The sequence below is a fragment of the Falco biarmicus genome, chromosome 4, assembly GCF_023638135.1.
Source record: "Falco biarmicus isolate bFalBia1 chromosome 4, bFalBia1.pri, whole genome shotgun sequence".
Lineage (NCBI taxonomy): Eukaryota > Metazoa > Chordata > Aves > Falconiformes > Falconidae > Falco > Falco biarmicus.
In genome coordinates, this window is record NC_079291.1 from 48,764,550 (window position 1) to 48,785,659 (window position 21,110).

Genomic DNA, 21,110 nt, shown 5'->3' on the forward strand with positions numbered 1-21,110 from the left:
TCCTACACCATTTTACCCTATCAACATTTCATTGAGTAAGCACTGAAAATCTTCTTTCTCTAGACACTATATTTTTGTCACTGCCCATTTTATTTATTAAGTGCCTCTACCTAATTTAACTGAAAGTGAGATAATCCAAAATACAACACTACTATATTCTGCATTACGTAAGATCCTCACAAGCAATTGCAGTGGACAGACAGTTAAATAAGTAAATAAGCCTCAGTCAGGAGGTGAAAGAAAACATTTACTGCTTGTCCCTGCTGAACAGGTTCTGAAAACAGGAAAGGAAAAGCTTTGATAGGGCTTTGGAAATAATCAACTCTGAAGCTGATGTATGAAGCAATTGACTGATTTCCTATATAAAATGAGATGTCAGAATTTATTTCCTGGATAAATAATGCACTAACAAGTAAAGATAACATAATAATTTTTATTTCTCTATTTAAACAAGATATGTCAGCAGAAGACAGAGCAAGAAAACTTTGAAAAGTACGCAAGTAATTTAAATTTTGAGATTAAAATATGGTGTTTAACTTCAAACTCCTCCACACCAAAAAATTCTGCTTTATTTGTAGCTAACCATATAAACTAATGAGGGATGTTCTGGGATGACAGTGAAGTCTAACTCTGTCATTTACAATTACATAAAGTTTATATATGAAGTAGCACTACATCTTGGCTGTTTTGATGCATTTATGAATGCCAGCACCACAGCTAAAATCGGTCTTCTCAAAAAAAAAGTATTTATAGCTGGCACTATTAGGGTGAAGAGAGAACAGAGTTGAACAACCACAGTGAGATTGATTTACCCTAATGCCAGCATGTGGGATTTTTTAGACCCCTTTTACTGTCAGCACAGCATTTGGAGGCCACCAAGTCTTGCCCCGTAAGACAGACCTGGCAGTGGGTGACCACTGGCTCCTGGCTGAGGCTGGGGAAGCTGAGTCACTCATCCCATCCAAGGGCCAGAGAACAGCCTGGCTCTGCAGCTTGCACTGGCTGGGAAGGTAGCACACGGGGCTTGCGGGAGATTGCTTATATCTTAAAGAAAATAATAATTGGTGTTCAGCTCACAGCTAATAATTAGAGCTTCCCAGTGCTCCTAAAATGGTAAGAAAGTCGAAAGATGTTAGTGTTGGCTTTGAAAGAATACAATTAGCACAGTGTTTTCCTTCAGCCATTTCTTTTTGAAGTTCTTTGCAGAAAATGCTAAGCAATTTCCTTTCCCTTTTAACATCAACAACCCTACTTGGTGGAGGACTTTGTTTAAATAGCTTTCTGTTGTCTGCAAACAAATCAAAGGAAAATAAAGTTACTTAACTGAATGAAAATGTGGCTAAGAAAAAAAAAGGGGGATTATCCCGTGTTGGTTCTTTGGCTTTAAAATGTAGATTGCAATTAGATATCTGAGGGAGATTTTGCTAACCTAAAAAGCTGCCACTGTGACTTACTGCCAAGACCTCTGGTTATACGGGTAAGCCTCAGGCCAAGCTTGAATGACACAGCAAGTTTAAAATAAATCTTAACCTTCTCATGTATAACATGCTCATTTTAGTTTGGGTTACGTGAAAAGCAGTGCTTGCAGGATCGTTTCAGCTTTTACTGTAAAACATGACGTGTGGAGAAGGACAATCAAATCTCTCTCTCCCTAAAAACCGTGCCTGTGACTCAAATGCCAGGTTATCTGAATTTGGCTGTATGACCACTTCTGGGGAAGTACAAAAGTAACACTGACTGCAAAAAAAGCTTTATTAAACAATGTGGCCTTTACAGCCCTTTCTGGGAAGGAAGAGGCTTTTACAGACCAATTTAATGTTCTTTGCACAAGCAGATCACATGTGCTTTGCCTTGCCTTAACTATTAAAAAAAATAATATATACACATTGGATTCCACTTATTTACCATAGTGTACAGAAGCAATGCTTCAGAGTTGACACATTGGTGATGAAAGTCCCTGCACCCGGGTAGTGGGATGTTTGGATACTTCTGGTTTTCAAAGGATGAGAAGACCTCACCTAGAACAGACAAGATGAAATGGCTTCACGCATTATTCCACACCTATAGCCTGGATCTCTCTAAGGGTGATAAAGTTTTTCTTCCCATAAGCGTTGATAAGGGAATGATGAATTACTGAGGTTTTCTTAAACACTTAGCAGAAAGGTATCTCAAAGAAGGATCAGAAATGAAGGTCATCCTGGTGTTACTGGAGACAACACAACACAGCCATGCAGCAGGTTTTGTTGCTCTCCCTCCTCCCTGGATGACCCCATGGTGGCTGTAACTGTCTCCACCGAACCGAGCCAGAGCTCAGAGTGCTGCATACTCTGTGGGAGAGGACTGAAAATGAATGAGTTGCACAGGAGTGAAGTCCCTAAAACCTGTCCTAAAGATGTTTGCCTAACAGATTTTTCCAACTGGTGTTTTCTACATTAAAATCACATACAGGAGTTACTAGCTGATTCTATTAATTACTGACTCCAGCAGAACTGGGCCAGTAAGAGACTTAAGGTCAGTGTGTGGGTGTTGATGACTAGAATTCTCCCAGTGTGATGCTGGTGCAGAGAGGCCAAGCACTGGGGAGATGCATGCATCTTTGGTGAGTGCCACCTCTCCAAGCCATCCTCAGAGCTTTCTCCCACTACCAGATGAGGTTGAGGTGACCTGCTGGCAGTATCAGGAGCCTCTCCACAACTCAGTTGCCTCCTGTGAACTGCTGCTATTTCTCTGGCAAGAAGCTGTGATGAGTAGTAAGAAGGAAAAAGCACATTTGCTGAGCAACAATCATAGAACGCTCATATCTTCAGCAGCATGAGGTTTCCCTTAGTACCCACATGCCTCCAGCACACAGCCCAAATGCTTGGTAATAGTCAATTACTTATTGCTGGTGATGTCTGGTGGAGTGGGTATGTCTTAGGTGTGTGGAAACACAGGTGGGTAAATTTCACACTGAGATGCTTGTGAACTGCACTGTAAGGTCATTACTATACAGAAAGTATCATATAACCCAGAGGGTTGCTATAGTCTTGGTTTTGGTTAAGAAAAGAAAAAAAAGATATAAACCCAAACCAATTTGGGTTTGATAATATATTATGCTTGGGTTGCTTGCTGGAATAGTTTATAATGATATGTAATCCTCAGCTGTAACTGCAACATAACCATGGTAATATGATAATAAGCAATGGTGTGATTTTGAAGAAAATTACTTCTGCAGCTAGTAAGAATTTTATTCTAACATATTGAACTATGTATTTAAGAAATACTTAGTCAATTATTATGTAAGTGAGCAAAAGTAAGAAATATCCAATTATTGCGTAAGTGAGCAAAAGTAACTTTTCTAGTTTTTGTTAAAGTGATGTTTCTGGACACAATGCTGTATGCATTTGCCAAGCCAAAGTAAAAAAAGTCTTTGGTTTCAGCCGACAAGAATGCTAACTCCGCATCTTAATTTCTGTTCAAGTAAGCCCATGGCTTTTTGTGATGTTAGTGGGGCTAATCAGAAATGAACCTAGAAAGGGTAACAAGTGTCAATTGGACCTTTTAATTATTATGTGGTCCGACAGTATGGGAGTGCGTATTAATGTGTACAGAGAATTCCTTTTTTTTTTCTCCTTTTCATTGGCTTCCCTGTTTTTACTCATCTGTGTACAGCTGGGAAATAAGCAGCTCTTTAATCACTGAGGGCTGTATGATCCTTACCCAGGCACACTATCTGCTGGTGGTAAGTGAAGAAATGTACCAGAGGTCCAGCTTAAGATGCCTGCTTGGTCAGTGCATCCTCACTGGCACAGTGCCGCATGGTGTGGCAAGTGTAAAACTGGCACTGTGAAGATCTTCTGTAAAAGATCAGCATGAGTGGGTGTGGGCTGTGCAGCAAAGCCAAATTAGAACCAGAACTACCTCGGAAATGAAACTGGAACCAGAAAATTTGAGATACAGCTTTACAAAACTCTTCCTTCTCTATTTTCTTCTGCAAAGTGAAATTGCCATAGGGGAAATAAAGAAACCAGCACTGGAGTAAAAAAGGCACATAATGCAGAAAAGTATTTGTGCTGCCTTGGCTCCTTTTTCTCTGTGTACAGGTTGGCAAAACTCCTCAACAGAGTTAAATTCAGAATGAAAAATGCCTTGAAAGAAAAACTAATATTTTTTATTTATGAAGGATTGATTTATAACTGTTGGTTGAAGGGGCATCTGCCAGTTGTCTTTATAATGTAATGTGACTGATTCTGGAGAATGGAGAGCTTGAGTGCCCACTGAATGAAGATGCAATCCAGACCAACCCAACTCTCTCAGAAGTTTCAGAGATGGCTTTGATTTATAAAATTCAGCTCGGCTTTAGACTGGAATCTCTCAAGATCAGGTTTGTAGTATTTAAATGTATTAAGCTGCTTTTAAAAACAATATCTGATTCTCAAATTTCCGACCCAAATTGTCATCGGTACAGGGATGGAGGGGTGTTGGTAGTTGTTTTTCAGAGTTCTTTTTTTCAGATTAAAAGTAAATAACATAAATTTCAGCATCAGAGGTGAACTATTCTGAAATCTCAAATCAAGTAAAGAAAGCTTAGCAGTTACACCCTAATCTCTTGAACCTCAGAAAGCTTTTCAGTTCCGAAACCCTGTTGGATTCTTGCACAGTGAAAAAACACTGTATAATAGTTTAGGACAGAAAATGGATGCCATGTTATATCCATCCTGTATAAAGGGGGAGAGAATGATTTAGTTGTTTCAAATCTAATTCCTGACAAAACTTCACCATGTCATTGATGTTAAGATCACTGCTTCTACAAGAATATTGTTCCATGATTTTGGAAAGATGTATTTAGCATTTATGATTAAAATTAAACTGAAAATAATGTCATCCACATCACAACATTCCCTAAACACGTAGTCACAGCTGATTCAGATGTGAAAATCCACCTAATGAATCATCAGATTTGTTTCCTGTACTTCCTAGGCAGGCCATGCTGCCTTTCATTCCGATTTTTTGCTATAAAATAGTTCTTCTGCATGTCATACAGACTGGGATAACAACTCAGTGTTGGGATTTATTTTATTAAATATAAGCTAGTCACCATGGATTTCTTTAAAGCCAACAGACATCTAGGAAATATAGTCAATAAGAGTTAAGGCTAAATCAATCTCACCGTAAGGTAGATAGCTACACTAGGTCAGATGAATTGCTCCCTAAAAGAGAAATGCATATTCCTCTATTGCTTACAAGAGTCACCAGAGGAGCAGCTGAGCTGTAGATGTCTGCATCCTACACCTCTGCAGTTATCTGGAGTAAACATCCTTCACAGTGTCAGAAATGCAGTATATCTGTCACATCTCCTTTTTCTCTCGGGCTTTAGGGACGTTCTGTTGGAATTGAATACCATTCAAATCAAAAGTTGTCTCTGGAATTTCACATGCAGGGGCTGGACCTTTTGTAGAATTCCTCCAAAGCTGAAATTTCCTCATTAATGTCACCAAACATTTCAGCATAATCAATTACATTTTTCCATGCTTTATTAAGTTTTGTAAGGTATCTCTAGTAATTTGTAAAATTCTAGTCAAATATGCTGATTTGTATAGTCTCCTTTTTGTAATCTGCAGATCATAGGACCTGAATACCATTTTTCGAACATACCTCCTTCTTTTCCTAGTTTTATTTTGGCATGTATATATATGTATATGTATATATACATACCTGTACAGCAATAATGATACAGAAATAAGGAATAATAAAACAGACACCAACTGTGAGCTACCTAGGGACATAAACTCTGAGTTTTATATGTGCATATATAGTTATGCAAACACTATTAATTCTGTTCTTACTCAAAAGAACAATGCCACAGGATACAAGAGCTAATTGTATTGGCTAGGGTGATAGAGAATAAGGTATGAGGAAAACCAACACATTTTAGGTGAGTTTATGGAAAAATGTTACTAAAAATAAAAGAAGGCAAACTTTGGAGTTACAGTCTCTTCATTAGTCTATGGGAAAGCAGAACAAAGGGATCAGAAAATGTATACTTAAAGGATGATGATTCAGAGCTCATAGGGGAATATGTTATTGTAGTATGAGTAAAAGGTCTATGGGAAATATTTTCCTTGGGAGACCAGGAAATGCCTGAAAAAACTAAGCCGCAGGGTGCATTAAAGAGAAATGTTTCCCTAGGTCACCATTCCTTTTACAGAAGGAAAAAGGAATCTATTAAGTCAGGAACAGACAGTAAGATCAAGGGAAATTAATGAGCTGGAAGAGAGCCTTTTAGAGCTGCAGTAATGCTCAGACCTGTGGGCTGCCCTGAAATAGGATTCTGTTTTCCTGAAAACCAATGATAACTTCATGCAGCTGCTCATTAGATAGTGCAGATAGCAAAGGAGAAATTGGAACCTTGGATGTGTTAGATTAGCATTTTCCCTCTATTTCCTCCATGTATTTTCCAGATGGCATACTGTTTACCTATTATGTTTTATTTATACAAGGCTAAGCCCATTCCCCTTCCAACTCCATTAACCTCAGTGGAACAACACCAGAAATGACTATGACCCATTGACTACAGAATCTTACTTGATATCGACTGTTTTCTTTAGGATTATTTGATTGACACAAATTATTGCAGCAGATGTGTATTGTAATTTGTAATGGAAGATTTTATCCATTTGAATCCAGATAGCCTTTCTTCCAGAGTCTCCATTTGTAATGCTGCTTATTGGGATCTTTGAATCTTTATTGTATCAAATAGCAGCTATCTGTAGGGCAGCTAAGAGCTGTGGAGGTCTAATGCTCAATCCTTCCACACTTAAATATCTTGCTGTTTTCGTCTTGTCCTAGGTCACCAGTGGGAATGAATTTGATCACCTTAATCTGGTACATATTTACAAAACTTACAGAAGTGCCATGGAATTTGATGTGGTTATCAGTCTCACTTCAAAAAGGTACCAGAACTGAAATGATAGAAATCTTGTGGACCAGGATTGAGGTACTTTGCAAGGTTATATCAGATGCTTAACAGTGAGCTCCACTAAATTTATTGTTCTTTTACTCTTTTTTTTTTCTCCAGCTCTGAATTTTTTCATCATAAATATTAAGCATATATTACATGGGTAGAGAACTAGGCAAAAGAAAAGGGATTTGAAAGGGATGTTTGACATTTGGCTGTTTTGAACAGGACTCACAACACTAATCATTTCTTTAAAAAGCTACAAATATAATAGCTTTTATGTGAAGAGCAGAAAAGTAGTTGTTCCTTGGTTTGATGCTTCAGACCTCAGATACTGAATCAGGACAATAAATGCATTTGCATTGCTCATGATGCGGGGGTACACAGAGCAAAAATCAGACTGTCTCGGATAAGTATGTCTTTGAGTATGGCCACAGCTGGCTGGTCTTCACAGCCAAGTAAACAGTATTTCAGGAAAAGAAAACAGTATCCAAGTTGAATGCAGGCAGATGTCAGGAGAGAGTGGCAGTGAAGTGGGACAGTTACTGTGCTGTCCCCAAGGTCAGGGGTGGGGGAGTGTTTGTATGTATAGGGGTGTGGAGACAAGCCCTTACCTAGGGCTGAAAAACCTGAAAAGTCGGGGAAAACATCATGCTCAAGGTAACTTGCTGCTCAGAAAAGCTCACTATCTTAAATCCAGCACTTCCCATTCTGCTGATGCATTAGCTGGGGAGCCCGTTCCAGCACACTGCTGCTTGGGGCGGGCAGATGCTCCATGGCTGTTGAGAGAAATCCTGGATTCCAGTGTGACACAGAGGTATGGAACAATTACTACACACTATAAGAGATGAACAGTTTTTGATAGACGACCAAGATGGAAATCAGAACATAAAGTTGTTTTGGCTTGATCTGATCATAAAAGTTTAATTCTTCTGATTTCTCTCTCACCAAAATGAGAAAAAACCTAGGAGGAAAAAGAATATCTGAATTAATTTTTCTTTGATGAAAAGCAAAATGTGTTTTAGTGAAGGGGTTTTCTCCATTCCTCCCTTTTTTCTTTCTTTTTGATTAACTTTAATAAAACTTCCTCTTAAAGCATATAAACCAGAGAGGAAATTTTTTATATCAAATAAATTGGTCTGATTTCCTCCAGTGTTTTTTTCTTTCTTTTTTATCTTAGTCCAATCTGATAATTAAACTACACCTAAAATCACAGATACTTTCTATTACACAAAAGGTGCAATTTTAGTGGCTTAGAAGCTTGAAGCACTATATTTTATTCTACTCAGGGGAATCAAATATATATCTCTTGAAGCAACCCCTATCATACTTGAAACATGTCTTTTGCAGGGATAATGCCTTTTGATAACATTGCTCAGATATCACAAGTCTTCCTCTCCTTGCCCATAACACTTATCAGCCTCAGAGGACACATAAATATGCATTAAGAAATTTATGGCTATTTCACAACGTATCAAGGGAGCTATCCTCTTTTACTAAAAATCTTTCTTATACAAAGGGTGCAACAGAGTTTTCACACTCAAGCTTTCTAAGTAGGATTTAAGTGATTAGAGGTTCTTTGTTAGTCCAACGCCTGGAAATGGTCCACTGGCAGTTAATCAGTGTTACATTGCACAGCCCACTTGCAATATGCATAGAAATAGAAAATGTTTATAGTATTAACAGCTATATTTGGCCCTATATTGTCATTATTACCAAACTGGAAAAGAAAAATAATAATAAAAATAAAAGTAGATCAGAGCATCACTCATGAAGCACTTCCAAAGAAAGGGCTTCATGGATCTAAGGCACCTAATACAAGCAAGGAAGAGTACTTCATTGAAATACGTTAATGTAATAAAGATCTATGAAGTTAGATAACAGGCAACAAAAAGTCTGCTTTTGGAAGGTGGAAGAATGACTTTTTTTCCAGGTGTCAACATTAAAGAAGCCTGGAAATTTGAGAAGCGGAAGGCATCCAAACCCATGAAAACCAGGGACAAAACACTCTTCTAAGGTATTTTCAGTGTGCCTGTTTTTCTCTTGAGCAAGCAAAAACTAAGTAAGAGTAGGAGTTAAAATTACACCTCTGTGTCATACCACTTTAAAATTGCTTGCTCTTATCTCTCTCCTAGTATGAATTTCCACATGGCTGAGGCAAGTTTTGGAGGCTGGAAAATGAAGGTAGACAAACCCAAAGAAAGATACACAAAGCTTTCGCAGTGGTGGAAAAATTAGTGAACATCACTCCTTTCTAGAAGAATGTGTTCTACCATGCTCTATGCTTACAAAAGTATTACCTGTCTTTCTGAAATACAGTTTTTTATAGCTAGTGGGCAAGTATGGCTGAAGCACATGGTGATGTAGAGAATGAAAAGGGTCTTTGCTCAGGTGCTTCTCTCTTTCTCTGCCTTCACCCCCGAGTACCTGGCCACTGCAGGATGACGGCTCTGTCACCTCCACTCTCTCAGAGGCCCTTGCTGCCTGGAGTGATGTGACCATTCCCGAGTGTAGTGCTATATAAATAGCATACTTCACAGATGAAGTGATTATAAGGTCTCCTCTCACCGTGAAAATCTATGAATCCAGTAATCTATACAGCATTGAGGCAATATTTCTTCAGGAGAAAGCTCTAGCATCTTAGCCTGCTCCCCCTGTTCCTGCGGGGCAGAGGCAGGACATTCTTTCTTTGCCATCTTTCACAGGATTTGAAGCTTTTGTGCCTGGTACAAAGTCAAAGCTGAAATCCTGAGTTAATCCTGTTATCTGGTACACAGCCTAACACACACTTTGCAGAATTCACCTCCATGCTTTCCCCATACAGGAACAATTTCAAAGGTTTTAAACTGAAAGGATAATATAAACTCAGTTGTCCCTCCTTCTTCAAAATTGCCCTTGCTTTTAGAGTCCTCGATCTGTGCTGGGCAACAAGATTGACTTTCTAAACTCTGCTAAAATAATCTTTTTGAATAAGATACGTAGGTGTGCATTCAGAATATCATACTACCAGAAACAAGAAGAAATCAAAATAAAATAATAATGAAACAGTACTGGTTTTATTCCATAATTTCTGAAGTAATTTTGCTCCAGCACGCCAACAAAAATTCCAAGACAGCCTAGCAGCTTCACTGGTTTCCAGTGATGCTTTTGGTGTGAACCAGAATTCACTGCTGCTCTTCCTACATGTACTCCCACAGAATTTCAGTGGAGTGTAAGTGTTCAAAGAAAACATGTGGGTGGAACAGCAGGCTTGTAACTGAAGGGTTAACTAGCCAGTGCTTCTGCTAGAGCTCTGCTGTTACTGGAAGGAAGTCAAATGTACAATGTAAGCACCCAAGTGCCACAAATAGGAAGCTAGGTCCTTTATATAGTCATGGAGAAATACAGATTCCTCAACTAGATGTTCTGGCTTATATCTGAAGGATTCTACCTCTCTAGAGTCACATTACGTTAATATTTCCCTGGTCCTCTTCTTCCCTTACCAAATGGCATAAGTTTGTTTTGGATTGAATACAAAGAGGGTAACTTTCATGAACACTGAAAACACATACAGGAACAGAACTCGCTTTCTTCTTTCTTTCTTCAAAGTGAGCAATACACCACTGACCAGCACAGTCAACCCAAAGCCACACTCTGTAAAAGATTCAAAATTATCCTCTGTTTTTCTCTCCCTGAGAATGGTGGACAAGCAATCATAATTGCAAAGTGCTTAGATTCATAGGGAGCAGAGTAAACCATGGAGATGTAAAAAGCTAAAATAAATTTCTCACTGTTGTGCCTTCTGCTGAAGTAACTGAAAACCTAACTGAGGACTGCTATGCAAAGCAACACATGCCAGCATGATGGAGGACAGCTGGAAGAAGAAATGCATGTTGTGAATTGTAATAACAATGGACAGGTGTATAAGAGAGTTCTGAACTCTGGAACAGGTCCCTGAAACTTGGCACCTGATGCTGTTTGCTCCTGGGCTGGCATCCAGCTGAGAGTGAGAGGCAGTGAAACTGTTGCCATTAGTTATGCAGTGTGCACACTTTCAGATTCACCAGAAACCCAGGTATACTAGTGAAACATTTATAAATCACACCAGAGCAGCTTTAAGACAAGAGAATATAATCACACTATGTTTGGTGGAATATAAGTGATCTTTAAAAAATAGAAAGGAAAGACAGATTTACAATGAGGACAGTAACCCTCCCCCCCCAGAGATCACCAAATCTGCTAAAAAATTAGGGTTTGATACCTGTGGCATCTTGAATAGTAGTTAGATAATTAGTTACTTAAGTATATATTATTTGACATTCAGGGTATTAGCTGGGCATCTTTTCTATGCCTGTCACAGGGGCATCCTCAATGTTTAACACAGAGGGACAGGTACCCCCAAAGCTCATGTCTCTCTTAGTCCTACTGAATAAAGAGGGAGCCCATATGTCTAGTTCAGGTATACAAGGCTGAAGCCATATAAACTGAACTCCCAAACTGAAATAATATGTAAGTGAACAGTGTAGAAATGTACCATTAAGTAAAAATCATAAATGAAAATAATAGGTTTAGAAAGTAAATTTTTTTGGTGTGTGTACTATTTCTTAGAGACTGAGTATCCCCAGGTTGGATTACATTCTCCTTTTACTAAGCAGTATTTGTTGAAATTGTTAAAATTTGATAGGTATACTTCAAATCTGGTTCAGTAGATTAAAGGAATTAATGTATTTCACGTACTATTTTTAGACATCTACAGTTTAGAAGTCTACATCAGGGTCAGTTCATTCCAGGTTCCCTTTAGATTTAACAGAGTAACTTTTAGGATGCAGATCATCTGATCAAAGCCAGAGGTGTGTGTTACAACAAGTTTTATCAGACTCATGGGGTCAGGTGAATCCCACTCAAGGTATCTGTCTGGGACAGAGATTTCAGTTATAGCAAGTGTCTTCAAACAAATGCACTGATGTTTAAAAATATATTTTCTGGTTAAATAATCTGAACAAAGTTTCTGGAAGCTTTTACAAGTGACTCCAGGATCAATCCTAGCCTTTGAGCACTGAAAACTAAACTCTGCCTGTAATTACTGTGATCTTATAAAAAACATATCGCATTGCACAGGGTCATTTTCCCTCTGATAGCATCAGGGATGTTTTGATTAATAATACAAACCACAAAGTGGTTTTTTGCACTAAGTTAAAAATGTTTTTCATCACTGTCCCAGTGTTTATAGAAAAAAATTAATAAATACAAAAATAACTTGAAGAATATATTGTTATATATGCTATTAATTGAAATCTAAACAAAAATTGTGTGGCTTGTTCAGTTTCTCACATGCTTGTGCCTCTTTGGGTAAATCTAAGAAAGGCTAATATTTAAAGAGTCGTATAGAAATTAATAGAAATTATGCCTTGGGTACAGGCAAAGATTGGCTTAAAAATGCAAAATGCAAAGAGAGATTTAATGTCCTAATCGGGAACATACTTAAACACATTTTCAATTTTGAATGCCCAAAGGAAGTAAAGATGGGCCTAATGTTACACATGTGCTTAAACACCTTTCCTGACTGCCAGCTTTTTCTTGAGCTGAACATGAGCCTGCATCTGGAAGCAAGAGTGTGTCAAACATCAAAATTAAAAAGCATTACATATTTTATTCTGTTCCCCTTAGAGCATATAGAGTTTTCTAGGCTCCTGTCACACTTTTGAAAAGGAAACACGGGTAGAAAAGAAGCCATCTTAAACCACAATGTGAAAATCCATACTGATGATATAAATGTTGAAGTATCTGTCCAAATAAATCAGCAAGATAGGAGATCACACAGCACTAATCTGTATGAAGCAATTGTGTAAACCATCTTAGAGGGCAGTAACAACAACATGGAGAATGGGATTGTTCTGATGGGAAAAAAATAAAATAAAATGTCCAAGATGCAACAAAGCCTTTGTTATTAGCAAACACTAGGACAGGATCCAACTGGCTCACTTCTTTGTTAATCTCTGCTTCATTCTCTGTGACATTAATCATCTGAATTTGACTGGCAGTCATCTATTCTTAGTTTGGACAGTCCCCATTAGTGTAGCAAGCACATGGTTTGTACAGTAGTTATCAGGCAAAACTGCAAGTACGTTGGATTGGACTGAAACAGAGTTCTGGCCGTGTGAGCCACATATCACAGGAACTCGTTGCGGGTATGTTTGCCCAGACATCTCAAGCTCTAGGAAACAATTCTTAGGAAAAAATTACAAAAAGTCCCCAAATTAATTTTTTAAGTCTTTGGTTTTTTCACCTGTGAGCAGTCCATTACCAAGACATTAGTGAAATACTTTTTTTCCTCGTTTCCCAATTTATTAGGAAAATTTATTATATTATAAAAGTGCCAGCCCCACAACTGTAAAGCACAGTCGTTAATCTCCAACTGACTGCTGGCTCATAAGTATATGGATATCTACATATATACATACCTGTATACCGTATACACATATATACATACTATGATTGGAATTTTCATCATTTTTCCTTCAAGAAAATAAACCAAACAAAACCAAAAAGTAATTATGAATATAAAATTATTTGAAGGAGTGAAAATCAAACCTTGCCATTATAACTAAGTGACTGTGTTCATATTTGAGAGAGAAAAATGAAGTAATAGTAGCTTTGAAATGGATAGCAAGGCCATGCACACATGGACAGAGAGATGAAGCTAGAGGCACAAACCTGGAGCAAATCACACCATGACAGCAGCATAAAAAAAAAGCAAGTTGTACATTTGAAAGCATGAAAAAGAAACATTCTGTCTCTGGAAAGGTATTTGAAAGTACAACAAATGTAGCCCTGATTCATTCCGAGTAAGTTTGTGGGTAAAAGGGCTAAATTGTTTCTAGGAATGGTCTCATGTGTTCACAGTTTAACACCGTGGTGTATAGCTCTTTGTATGCTGATGTTTTGCTCATCCAAACTCCTGGATTCTCTTCCATGCTCATTGCAGTTTTGCCTTTCATAGGATACAACAGAAAGAGTGTTCTAATCTTACTGGTAATAAATGAGCTGTTGTTTGCTCTGGAGAGTATGTGTAGACCCAGCAACTGAAATTGATCTGCTTTCTCCTTAACTGTCCACAGCCTGTAAGTACGTACTATTGCTTTGGAAAGATGTTATACCACTGTTGTTGAATAGAATATTAGATATCACCCTAAATGGTACTAAATCAGCACTAAATACCATTTCCCACTGTAAATATAAGCAAATCAATTTTACTGTGTCTGGCTAGACAACATAAACTATGTCTCTTTACAATGAGGATAACATGAAGAATGATTTAGACATGTGGCTGCTTCCTAGTGCTTCCTCCTGGTTTGACCAGTCTATTCCAGCAGTGCTGCTTCTTAGCAATTTCTTTGCTGTTCCATCCAATGCTTAAAAAAAACTCATGTTTTGTGCATGGGGCACATGTCGAGCAAGAGGAGTGGAATGCTGCAGCAGCCATTGTACAGGCAGCCAATGTCTTCCAGAAACTTATAGCTGTTTCTGGAAGTGGCTTTGTCTGTGGTAAGGTAAATTATTTAAAGCCTAATTGTTTGACCACAGCTACAAATAAACCTGGCCATTTCCCTACATTGGATCAGAGCTGTGGCCCTCTCCTTTAGCTCTCCATTTCTTAAAGGGATGAGTAGAAGTCCATTTAGAAAAGTGTAGGGAATTGAGTAATTAGGATCTAGCCCACTTACAGGTAAATTTCTAACAAAAGTGTTTGAAAGTTGAACTACAATAGATTAATTCAGCCATGTGACTGCATGGTAGGGGGCAAAAATTGTGGGCATGCTTAAGAAACCCAACTTTATATAGAGACCCATATATGAATCAGTCATGCTGGTACCAGTTAACAGAATATTCTTGGTTTGACACCCATTTCTACATCTAAGTAGCCAAAATCAACCTCTTTTGTCAGACCTGGACAGAGCACAGCTAAACATAAATAGTGGAAATAAATAGATAAAGAGCTAGGAAGTAATTCCAGACAGATTCAAAAGGCAAAAAATAACTGCATGGTTTACATAGAATTGCATACTGCAGGTCTGGTTGTTCTCAGCTAATGTTAACTCCATTCCTCTCCACTGTGAAATGAAGTGGATACAGCTGAGACATCTGCTGCTGGAAAATCACAGGTGGTGCTCACCTGCCAAAAAAAAAAAAAAGCACGCAGAGGTTTTTGGCATCATAGCTCTCCTCAGTGCCTTTACCCAGGGAGGTTGTCTTCAAGCTAACTTAAAATCTTCTAGAATGATGAATATTAATGACTATGAAAGTTATGTCCTTTTTCCTGATGACTCTCCTTAGTCAGGTTTTGACATTGTGATGCTTTGCTTATGGATCATCAGAGGAACTGTGCTTGCTGACAGCTTCAAACTAAATCACAAGCAAAGGAAGAACGGATATATTTTCCAAGGTTCAATGAAACTTTTTAAGTGCAAAAACTGTTTCAAGGTAAATATCAGTATCTTCAAGCTACACCCGTATGAATTTTCAAGGAAAATGCCGTATACATCAAATGATACCTGTGGTGGCAGAATTCATTGCAGAAGTGCTGAGAGGTAGATAAAACCAGAAATTATCAGCATAAAAATGTATTGATGAGTGTTTGAAAGAAATTGAGACATTTTCCTCTGCTATAATAATGAAACGTAATATAATCTGCAAACATGATCTGTTTTTTCATAACTGTTTCTAAGGGTCCTTCATACAGATAATGAGCTCTCACACTGACTCACTCTCCTATCAAACAGATGGATCCTTTCACTTCCAGGGGTGTGAAAGGATGAGGTTTTCTCTGAGAGCCAGGTGGACATAAAGGCAGAGGCAACAGCAAAGGAGTAAGTTGGTGTTGCACTTTACAGTTTCTTCTTTGTTTCCAAGGCAGCATAAATGGCAAATCCAAGAGAAGGGGCAACTTTAGAGAAGATTCAGCAAGGACATTAGGTGAGAAAAGCTCTTACATGGCTGCTCTCATGCACACATGCCTCAGACAACCTGTATCTCACTTACCTAGAGTTTGTTCAGCTGGTGAATTTCCCTTGTCCTCAAAAGTAAGGATTTGCCTGGAGGCTTTAATTGATACACTTACACTATTGCTAAGAAAGCTTGTGGCAATAAGATAATGATTAGTGTACTTTCTCCCACACTACATTTGTCATCATTTGTTCCCATACAGTAACCTGGTATCTGTACAACTTTTCTGCTCCCACTACAAAATTTTGTTTGCCAGCATACGCATGTTGGACTATACAAAGAGATTCCTCCATGCTAGACTAATACCTCTGAAATAAAAGATTTCTGTTAGGCATTTAATATTGCTGTTAAGACTGATCAATTTCAGACATAACTTTCTATTTGGAAATACTTCTTCACAGAGACAGAAAACTGTTAAGAAAAATAATATGAGTGGAAGCTGATTTCAGAATACCAAAAGCTAAACACCAAATCTTTTCACTACTTAGTAACGTGATCTTATTTAAACATTGTTTCTCACTGCATGGTTTTGTTTGGGTTTTTCCATATATTATTCTCAAGAAAACTTTTTTTTGCATGGTGTCTATTCAGCATATGCTTTTTATATAACCTGGCCTCTACAAACTTTGCAGTAAATGGAGCCAAGTTCAATAACTTTCTCAGAAAATAAAACTTGATGGAATATTTTATTAGAGATTTTCACTGTAATTGAAGCCTGGTGTGCTCCAGAGTGCAGCACTTGGCACATGTAAATAATAAAGCATAAGAGGGATTACCAGCTCCTAATTTTATGAAAGTCCACTGGCACTAAGAGCAGTACTGCTATCACCAAACTTCAAGGATAACAGCAAACTAAAATGAAATGCTCATTTTTTTTTAGTAGAAAAAAATATCATAAAAGTATCTTTTAAATTGAAAGATTATTAAGGAGAAATGAGGGAAAACAATTTCATATTCAGAGCTGAAAAGTGCTGCTTAAAAAGCAATGTTTTTGAAGAAGTTCAGGTATTGACAAGGTACAAAAGTGCTCTGGGCAGTAATTTACTAAAGGCTTATAGTAAAATAGAAGTAAAATTAATCTCAGACCGATAGACAACTTTTAGCACTATAAAGACATTGATAAGAAAGAATGCTTTCCCAAAACACTTCTGACAGCAGGGGGACTTCATTCTTAAGTTTTGCCTTGGGGGGGTTGTTTCATTTTTGTTGCTTTCAACAGAATTGTTCTTGTGAGTCTGGGTTATTCACATGCCTTGGAGTTACTGGTCTCGCCTAGACTTTGCAATCAGTGTCACAGATTCTGATACAGTCGACTGCTCACAGAACTATGAATCTGAAAATCTGTAAGCACACCCAAATATTTTACACAGAGTAGAGGATCTTCTGATATCTTTGTGCAGGTAAAAATGGAACTTAAGGCTCATAAATATCCTTCCTTGGGAGACAGGTACTCGCATATTTCAGAAAATCCCAGTACATACCATTTTGCCCCTTTGAATACCTAAATATGCCTGAACCATAACTTGAAATTAAGAAGATATGTAATGTATTTCGGGAATAGGTATGTCTTAGTTCACTCCTGTTGGAATAGAGTGAAAAAATGTTAACTGTCTTCTGAGGAATGGAAATGTGAGTAAAGGTTCATGGGTTTAACTATTTCAATGCCAGTATGCAACTTATTACAAAAAAAGATTACTATGTAATTCTGTATCTAACACTTTTTGGGGGCTGTGTTATAGCTTTAATTTTATTGAATTTTATCATATTTTGCTAACATTGGGTAGATGGATCAGACCAGTTTGATCAGCTTACCTGGAAGGAGTTTGTAGAACAGTATCCAGCAGCGGAGAGGACTTTCTGTTTTTTCTAACTCACAAAGGGAAAGGAAATTAGCATGTTAGGTCCAACTCCACCTATTCTGGATAAATATGTTTCTTTGCTGATATCAAGGTTGGTTTTTTTTAAATGCCAATTACCATAGGAAAACCCATATAATAATGACTGTAAGACACCACTGTATTTAAGAACTCTCCCTTCCTGACTACTAAAAAATGGTACTTGCTCACACAAACCCCAAACAAATAACAATAACAAAACAAAGAAACAATACTTGGGCTGAAATGTCTTTTCAACACACCTTTTAAGAAAAGTGTCTTTTTTAAAAAAAATATATTCTGGATCTAAAATTTTGGTCCCAGTCTGCTTGAATACTTGCAGTGTACTACATGTGAAACATGTTCAGAATCATATTGAAAATATGATAAAACCTAAGTTTTAACTTTGCACGAATGTTTTCTTTTCTTGGTTTTTTTTTCTTTTTTTAGTGTTTTTTTATGCTAAAGTGAAACTAAAATAAACTGACAATTCACATTGTTTCTAAATACGAAGATCTTGTTTCCAGTTAGTCTATATTTTTAGTTTTGCTCACCAGTGTCTGATTTTCTAGTTAAGGTTACATCTGTCAGTCTGGAAGCTGGCCTAAAACTCAAAATAAGTTTTATAATCTATATTGCAAACACTGTGGCTTGACATCCCAGAAGCTTTGTTGCATTGCCGGATATGAAGATGTCTCCCAGCTTTCCCTTTTCTGCAGTGTGTGTGAAATAGTTGTAAACATAGCTTTTGAGGAATAGGATGTCCACCAGTTGGTCCCATCTTCCCTGTCCCTGAAAGAAGGTCTTTCTTAACCAGGATTCCTCCTTTTGTGTCTCACAGTAAGGGAAAAGGGAAAAGACATCATTTTATGATTCTCTGACTCTAAATTCCTAGAGAAGAATCAATTCCTACTACAACATCATTCTAAATACAGAAGAAAAATACAAATGGTTTTGATATGTGCTACAAAATATTATATGAAGACTTAATGTAGCTCAATCTAGTTAATATGATCTCAAGGTAGATCTAGAATAACAGCATAGAAATATTGTATAGGACTTGCCCTGCTGCTATTGACAGCTTCCTATTTAGTTTCATCTCTTATCTCCTTACATATACAGTATTCAGTGGGACTTAACCAGTACCTGTTGAAACCACCAAAAATATACCCATTGCCATCAATACCTTATTACTAATTCCTTTAAAGAGTACTGAAATGTTTTGCAAATTAATAATAATATCTTATTAATCATTGCACAGGTCAATCATCCCTGTTCATGTAAACTAAAGCATGAATCTCAAGGCAATACAAGCATGGCAGGCAGAAGAGCTAACCATAATCAATAAACAGCCTCCACCTAGGATTCTCTAAAAATTCATAACTAATTCTTTTAATTAATTAAAAATACTGAACAACAGAAAGAGAGAAGAGGGGGAAGCTTACATCTCAATCACAAACCCTTTCATCATCCCTTTTTCATCATCAATAATGTTGCTTTTACGTTACTTTTAGCCATTAATGGTATTTGAGCATTTGCCTGAGCCTGGCCTGCTCTTTCTTTGTTTTAAAAGGATTAGTACTGCCAAATTTCCCTCATGAAACAAACAAGTAACAATGGTCACTTTCTGTATGTTGCAGCACAAGCAAGCTACCAGACTACAGAAAGGCTTTACCATCAGACTCCACTGTCTGTGCCATTTCTCCTCCCTCCAGAGGCCAGACCACTCTACTCCCCACCCAACCCCCTCTCCCACACTCCTCAGGGCTATTTAACTACTTAGTGGGAATGAGCTACAGCTGCACATCATCCATGTCAATCAACTCACCACTCCTGAAGCAAGCCCACAGCTTCATATTATCAATGTTAATTAACCCACTGCCTGCATTCCTCTACAACTGTAGGAATGGTGAACATGACCATTCACTTTGAGGTATTTTAGAAGATTTCCACTTATAGAAAGGGAATTCTTAATGGTGAACAAAACTATAAAAAACAGACATAAAACCTGCCATAAATCCAAAAAAGCCCCACTTAAATCTACATCTTTAATCAGTTCAGAAACGTCTTCCCCTCTCCCTCAATGCTTCCTCTATTTTCTTTTCTTCATGTCTGTGTCTAGGATTTAAAGCCGATAACCATGAACTCTTACTGGAATAAAAATTTATCTTTATTTTTGATGCTTGGAAACAACCAAAATCTTGTGAGAAAGTTTCTCTCTCTCTCTCTTTTTTTTTTTTTTTTTTTTTATGAAGCAATAAAATTGAGGGGTGTTATTGCATTTCAGATGAATACTAGAACATTTCTGTTACATGTCTGAAAAGCATCTTGAGACAACCTATTTGAAATTGACCCTCCAGGTCAGGGGAGCTGAGGAGGGTGGGGGCACACAAAAGTTGCTTTGAATTATGAAGGATATAGTATACTGTATAAAGTGAATGATTCATATTTTCCTCTTTTTTCTTCTAACTCTAAAATGCTGGCATCTCACTTCTTATCTGCTTACATGTAGGTCTAGTATCTTGCCAGGCAGCTGTCACTTCTTACAGCTACTTTGGGAGAGCCGTGTGGCAGGGGGCTGGGCAGCAGCACGCTGCGATTTACAGCAGCAGCACTCTGTTGGTGAAATGCATTTGACTTTACTTGCACCGTCTAAAAGGTAGAGAGCCCTCCTCCAGCCTTGTCCCCCAGGAGCCCATACTGCCTTTGCAGAGAAGCAGGCATTGCTAGGAAGTGATTTGTTTAGTACCAAAGTGGGTATTGTATAACTGGGGATTGGAAATACTCCTTTTTTACTTCACCTGCAGCGAGAACACGGGCAGTTGTCCAAACCAGTCACTTTTAGGTGACTGAAGTCTGATGGAATGGAGACAGGCTCTTTTTTCTTATTCAAATGGCTAAGGGTATGTACTAACCATTCTGAGTCAGAAGTGAGAATTTACCAGGAATTCTTGGGTGAATATCTCAATTCAGAGCCTACTTGAATGATATGAACAAGACCTCACTATGTGGGGCTGTGTAGGAGACAGTCATGTCACCTTGACTTCCCTGCCCCACCACAGGGTGACAGTGGGCTGTGAGCACGCCTGAGCTTCTCTTGCAGAGGAAGGGGAAATTTTGTTCTCTTTTCCATAAATTGAAGCAGCAATGTAGCCCATGAGGCTCTTCCATCTTTTTGATTGATGACTTTAAAAAAATGTTTGAACTGTATTGATCTCCTTTTTCTGCTAAATATGAGGATGTGGATCAAGGGAATGTTGTGGGGAAGCGACAAAGGGTGAGGAACAAACAGGGCCTCCTCTGTATGCTGTGTCAGA